Source organism: Pyxicephalus adspersus, chromosome 1 (genome assembly GCF_032062135.1).
Source record: "Pyxicephalus adspersus chromosome 1, UCB_Pads_2.0, whole genome shotgun sequence".
NCBI lineage: Eukaryota > Metazoa > Chordata > Amphibia > Anura > Pyxicephalidae > Pyxicephalus > Pyxicephalus adspersus.
The window spans coordinates 28,953,658-28,959,891 of record NC_092858.1 but is presented as its reverse complement, the minus strand read 5'-3'; the positions used below and the strand labels follow the sequence as shown (position 1 = coordinate 28,959,891).

At 35.8% G+C, this 6,234-nt stretch overlaps 1 non-coding gene across 1 annotated transcript; it reads left to right on the top strand.

Moving 5' to 3' along the window:
• The first annotated feature begins 5,739 nt into the window (after positions 1 to 5,739).
• Positions 5,740 to 5,846, top strand: LOC140321939 (U6 spliceosomal RNA). The gene has a single exon (XR_011919061.1). It is a non-coding gene; the product is annotated as a U6 spliceosomal RNA (small nuclear RNA).
• Positions 5,847 to 6,234: the final 388 nt, after the last annotated feature.

Sequence of the window (6,234 nt, the reverse complement as noted above, 5' to 3'; positions counted from 1 at the left end):
AGATAGAGGAAGGGAAAGTAAGAAGAAAGATGAAGTATTTGCTAGTAAAAGCTAATACTAATGTAAAACTCGGAGATGTTGATGTTCACCCTGTTTGTTTTCCTTCCCACAAACTAGTTCCAAACTTGGTGGCTCTAATTGGTTTCACTATGACCTGGAGTGGATTCTGATTATCAACATCTTATACAGAACACACTTGAAAATAAATTATTGTATATGCATCACCGTTATACCCAGCTGATAAATAAGACGGACTGCTGGATATGTACTCATAGTCCATTGTCATCTAGAATTATGCCATACATTCTCATTGCTGTACTACCAGAGGAACTTTTAAAAAGAACATGGATTGTTTCTGGGGACCTGACTTTGGGAACATTATAATATACAAAAACAGGAATTAAATATACTCCGATGGAAGAAAAGAGTGACTGAAATCTAAAATGGCCAAATTGCTAATCCTGGTTAAATCCTGTCATTTGATTCTTAAGGGTTGGGATTAAGAGTAAAGCTATATTACATGTTTTATGGTATATAGTATTTGTTATGCTAATTATTTATGTGTTGGTTTGCTTTTCTGTTTTATAACTAAGTGTACTGATTCAACACTAAAAGTTCTGCCTTTGCGTACTGTTGGTATTTCATTATGATGTTGGTGAGCCAGGGAGTGGAGTGTTGGGTTAGCACAATTTATTTAATATCAATTATGTCTCACCAACAATAATGCTTTACCAGTATATACTGGTATATGTATACCATATATGAGGTCATCCTAAAGGAATGCAGCATATCCTGTAAGGTTTAAGGATGATTTTGGGTCAGTACTGGTCAAACTCTCAGTTTAACTATCCTGGATAGTTAAAACACAGTGCCATGCTTAATAACTAGTCTTGATTAGAACTAACTGTACGCAACATGATTTTTGATCATCTGCCAAGCCATTAATTTGGAAGACTCCTTGGATGAATGCAACTCACTTCTGCAGCTAAGTATTTTAGTATATTTAACTCTGTTACTGCATTGTTTTATCTATCTGTCTTTATTATTAAATAGTATAATCTTTCAAGTCTTTATGTTATCTCTCTTTGTACACTTCAAATTCAACCCATCAATATTTGCATAAACTGTCACAAATTATATCCGTGACATAACACAGTTATAGATAAGATAAGATCTTTTCTAAATTAATGAAGCATTTTTTTTACCAGGATTCAGCTCCATGTCATGTTGCTGTTGTGTTCAAAAAGTGGTTTCAAGATAATCATATTTCACTGCTGGAATGGCAAAATCCCGGACCTTATCCTAATCAAAAATGTATGTAGCTGACTAAAGAAACTGTTAGATGCAACCTAGCAATAATACCCAATTCATAGAAGCAATAATTCAGTCTTGGTTTTACATTATAACAGCTTCATAACTAAAAAAAACATAGTTCACTCCATAAAAAAGCATTGCGAGGCCAGGATTACAGCTATAGGATACCCAGCTAAGTATTAACTGACATAGCAAGCAATCTGAGACCCTTGCTATAGCCAAAAAGACAGCGTTGCCCACTTTCTTCCCTCCTTTGTTGCCCTGGTGATGGAACATGTAGTAGTAGCTATTCGCAATAACCCTTCCTAGTTTCGTAGATTTGGCCTCCATAGTAATTTTAAGGTTAATTTATCTAAAACGGAAGGCCTAAACATTCATCTACCCCAGTCTCTTGACACCCAAATCTCTCTGTGTCCCCTTTAAATGGAGCTTCTCCCATTTTATTTACCTGGGTATAGCGGTCCCTTCTGACTTAGCTATATTATATCAACTTAATTATATACCAATACTCAGGAGCCTTCAGAAAGATCTTGACCATTGGAAACCCTTAGGATATCCTGGTTCAACAGGATGAATGTACTGAAGATGGACTCATTACCCAAGTTCTTTTACATTTTTTAGACTGTCCCTATCTCTCCACTAAAAGTTTTTTCCACACAATTCGCTCACTCTTCACCAAATTTATTTGGAGCGTTCGCAGACCGTGGCTGAAATATGCTTCTCTATGCATTTGTAAACAAGTAGGTGACACGGGATTACCGAACTTTGAACTTTATCATTTAACAGCTTTGCTCACTAGAGTATTGGAGTGTCAAGGTTCGAGTAGACTCTCAACTCTCAATCCTAGCTGAGCAGGACTTGGTCTCTATTGGACCTTAGGTCACTAGCTTAGTTGCCCTCTACAACTCCTGGACAATACTCCCTTGGTTCCCCACTCACCAGAACCATTCTAAAAATATGGCACTCAACATATGAGCGTTTTTTTCTTGCCCACCCAACCATCTCCATTAAAACCACTTTTCGACAATTCTGGTTTGCCCATGGGACTTCATATTAAATATTTGGAGGGTTATTCCAGAGAAGACTGGCCTCAAGCCAGACATTTCCTTGATGCCGTCCAGGGTATGTTTATCGTCCCATATGTACATTCCTTGCCTACGACATCCTAGCTGCTGCCAATGCAGCTAACTAGATTTTGTAAAGCCCTTCAGCTTTCTCCTAACATTCAGAAACAGCTGACCCCATCTGAGCAGTTATGCACTTTGGCTGAAGCCCCGCATCATCTAATCTCCATTATTTAAAAGATACTATTAGAAACCTATGATAGAATGTTACCCAGATTTGTTATGGATTGGCACAGGGATTTGAATGGAAATATAGTGGAACTGGACTGGCTTACTGCTTTTGAATTTGCTCATAAAACTTCGAACCTACTTACATATCTGATGGTCTTATCCAGTTGTGCAACCTTATTGGAAGGAGATCCTTGCCATTTGTTCCGACATTTATGCCATTAATTTAGCCCCTTCTCCTGAAGTAGATCACCCTCCCCGAAGAGGGCCCTGCATGGTCATCTTCTAGCTGCTTCCTGCCAGCTTTTTCTACTATTTTGGAAACAAATATCCCACCCTTAGTAGCTCTTTGGGTATTACAAGTAAACAAAATTATGAGAATGGAGGAAATCAGGGCTTTTGACAATGATTGTATGGAAAAAATTGCATCTCATTAGGCTTGTTGGGAACTCTATAGCATATCTTCCAAGCTGAAACTGAGACCTGGTTTCCCCCCTCTACTGGTTGCTCACCAACTCCAGTGCTATTCTAGATTAATTCAATTTATCTTCAGAAACAAACGGTGTCCCCTCTCCCTTAGCCATTGAACCCTTAAAAATACAAAAGGTTTCCCCAATTTTTGCTATTCTGTGTGTATGTGTATATATGTGTATAAATAAATATATTTATGTATGTGTGCTTATGTGTGTGTGTGTGTGTGTATATATATATATATATATATATATATATATATTAATATATAAATATATATATAGTACCTAATATTACTTAAGATCCTCATTTGCTTAATAAAAAAACAGATTCTGCTTCTTTCTTTCTGCTTCTTTCAGATTGTGCTCTTTCTCTCTCATTGGAAAGCATTCATGCAACCCAGAGGTAAAAATATGCTTTTTTTTAGCTGACCCTATGTTGTAGATGGCATTTGGCATTTGGAGGATGCTCTGGCATATTCGATTGGATGAATGGCCACAAAACCCTGTTTTCTCTTGATATTTTAATTTTGTTAGGTGTAGACCAGTGGGCTAAAGGAGCCCCTAGCTTCCTGTATGTCCTAAATACAGTGAGATCTTCTTACCAATATTTTTCGCTCCTCTTGGTTCTGTTTTCTGAGAGTTTTAGCTGATTTTTTCTCCTATTTATGTGCCCTTCTGTTACACTCTACATTATATAAATTACCAAAGTAATCAGCAGGAAAGTAGATTAGAAGCCCCTCATCAGGACAGCAGCACCTCATGGTTCTCACCAAAAATTGAAATATTATATTTGAGTGAACTGGTCCCTTATAACCACTGACACTTTCCATTGTGCTTTAAGGTTTTAATAAAGAATCTTTTTATATATAATAATGTTAGCAGAAACTTAAATTCTACCTTATGCCATGCATGGCTTTTCACTGTTTTTGGTTATTCCTTGTGTGCTTCTGCAGTGTAGGCATTTGAGACAGGGCTTCACACAACAAATGCTGACACTATTGTAATTGCAATTGTATTAAACTTGTATGATTTGCATTTACTAATAATCAGTCCCAGTGCTGCAATTAAAAACTATAATGAGTTAAACGTCTTTTGAAGTTAAAAAAACACATTAGGGTTGATTTACCAGGGTAGGCCATGCTGACTTCATGAGGTGAACACCGCTTCATCCTATTCACAAACCTTAGTGGAAATTCACATTTTCACATGTATGAGGTTGATTATAATTGGAAACAAAAATATAAGTAAAAAAAAAAAAAATTAGGAACCATAATTTTTCCATTATGTAAAGGTATTCATACATTAAAAAAAACATAAAATACATAAAAAAAAAAAGATTTTAGTCATACTTATAAAAGACAGAACCCGCTGCAGATGATGCTGTAACCATTATTACAACCTCAGATTGCTGGGGGATTACAATATTCTATAAAAGCAGATAAATTCAAGCTACTAAATTAAAGGTCTGTATTGACATTGCATCGAATTGAAGTGTATTATATATACATTTTCATACTGTGTTAATTTTACAAACATCTGCTTACAGGAACTGTGTTTGGAGTTTGATTGCGAAGAAGAAACATGAACATGAATTTCGTGTACGTCTTGATGAAATTAGTACCTGGGTTCTGTCTCATGAGCTCAAGGTATACAGTTTTCTTTTTAGGTTTAACACCTGTGTTAGCTTTTTATTCATCTCTGTGTCTTTAGAGAGATAACTAATTTCACTTGTTTACTGGGACTGGAAGTGATTTAAAGTCTCTTTGTGACACAAAAGAAGTAAAAAAGCCTCTCTGGATGAGTGAATAATTAAACAACTAAAAAAGCCTCTCTGGATAAGTGAATAATTATTAAGTTATGTCAGATTTTTATAGTTGTATATTTTTAGTAAAGTGTAGTTATTTGCTCTATAAATTACACTACACACATCTTTTGAATCTCAGTAGGGGGATGGGTAGTTAGTAGGATTCCACTAATTAATTATCGAAGATAGAAGCCTAGCCTGGAAGAGATAATTATGTGATCTAGTGAAGGGATAGACAGGCTTTTATAGGCAGAATTTTTTTTTAAAAGTAAATAATTTTTTAAAGTTATGTAGTATATTACTATACTATACATAAATCAACTAACTAATGATATACAAACAATCAAAATCTCTGATTACATATACTTATTTTTAACATTTCAAGTAAAATATCAACTCCAGTTTTTTTTAAAAAAAGGTTTCACGTTTCCGACGCGTTTCGCCCTTAGGCTTCTTTAGGGGAGGATTGAGAATAAAGTTTTAACTTGAATATTGAAAATGTATATTGTCACAGTGATACAGAGTTGATAAAAACATCTGGGAGACTTCCACGCCAAATGATCCCAATGAGTGAAAAAGGGAAGATTATGTATGGCAATATAATGTTATTAGCAACACCGAGGAGATAATATAGATGAGATTGAGTAAAGGATTTGAAATAACTGGACTTTGAAATTAATTTTAACTGAAGTATTAAATCATTGAGATCCTATTTAAATTGGATGAACACATATTTAGCTCTAGTTATACTTTAGGGTATTAGAGGAGTGAGGGATTAGCTTTGCACTGCACAGTATCCCTGTCAGCCCAAGTGCAAAAATATGGAACGCTTCACAAATTTGCGTGTCACGAATTTGTGCTCACTTCGGCAACACATATACTTAAATTGGATTGATACAGAGAGGATTAGCATGGCCCCTGCACAAGGATGACATGCAAATTCGTGAAGGGTTTCATATTTTTGCACTTGGGCTGACTGTGATACTGTGCAGTGCAAACCTGTTCCCTATGAGCTATGCTGTCCACAGTGTTCTTCCTGTATTTAGGGTTTCTATAGGCTAACGTGTCCTTTTTTCTATCTGACTCGTGTTGAAGGTGAAGTTACTGACTAAGGAATTGGATGGTATGAGGGAACTAAAAGGCACAGAGTCTTTACAGCATGCAGAAAAGACCAACCAAAGTCTTCAGGAGGCCCTGAGACGGAAAGACTTTGAAATGAAAAATCTATTGGCGAATAAAGATGCACAGTGTGTACCACATGAAGCAGGCCCTATGTAATGATCATAGCAGAATAATATAACAAGGGAAAATATGGTCAACCTATTTAGTTCCCATATTTACATATAACATA